Source organism: Schistocerca piceifrons, chromosome 3, assembly GCF_021461385.2.
Source record: "Schistocerca piceifrons isolate TAMUIC-IGC-003096 chromosome 3, iqSchPice1.1, whole genome shotgun sequence".
In the NCBI taxonomy this organism is placed as follows: domain Eukaryota; kingdom Metazoa; phylum Arthropoda; class Insecta; order Orthoptera; family Acrididae; genus Schistocerca; species Schistocerca piceifrons.
The window spans coordinates 358,842,727-358,843,453 of NC_060140.1; the positions used below are offsets into that span (position 1 = coordinate 358,842,727).

Sequence of the window (727 nt, forward strand, 5' to 3'; positions counted from 1 at the left end):
TCACGACAAGGCAGTTTTGTTGTCTGTCCGCAGGCACGAATAGTCAAGTGAAGCCATCTAATATTGTCGCTCTCACTGTCTTCGTGTTACTGTTTATCCAAATACTTTGATATATTATTTTGCGTAGATATAGGAGTATGATGGGCAAACATCTATTAGGCGCACTACGAATGTGGTGGTGTGGACATGTTGGAATGTGGATCTCACGGGGAGCGTGCAAGGGATAAGTCCCTGCAGACGCACTATCCTCTGTGCCCGCGGTGGCTCAGATGGATAGAGCGTCTGCCCTGTAAGCAAAAGATCCCGGGTTCGAGTCCCGGTCGTGGCACACATTTTCGACATGTCCCCAATGAAGTTCATCAACGCCTGTTTGCAGCTAGGATTTCCATTTAATTATCATTTCATTTCTAGCAAAGCTGCATGGTCATCCACGGTAACTGTTCTTTCAGGAACAGATACTACCGTCATATATAGCAAATAATAATTTAAAAACCGAATTCATTTTTCTGTTCTGCGCTACAACACCGGAAAAAAAATCGTAATAGAGTCGAGCGTAAATAACACTTTATTTCATTTTCACAAAATAGTGATGCTCATGGTAAAAATTAAAGTGCCAATGACTTTTTCTTACTTTTGAAGTTGTCCATTGAAGATATATTGCCGGCCGGTGTGACCGTACGGTTATAGGCGCTTCAGTCTGGAACCGCGTGACCGCTACGGTCGCAGG

The 727-nt window shown here is 43.7% G+C and overlaps 1 non-coding gene across 1 annotated transcript; it reads left to right on the forward strand.

Moving 5' to 3' along the window:
* Nucleotides 1-253: 253 nt before the first annotated feature.
* On the forward strand, nucleotides 254-328 carry Trnat-ugu. The gene has a single exon. It is a non-coding gene; the product is annotated as a tRNA-Thr (tRNA).
* The last annotated feature ends 399 nt before the right edge of the window (nucleotides 329-727 follow it).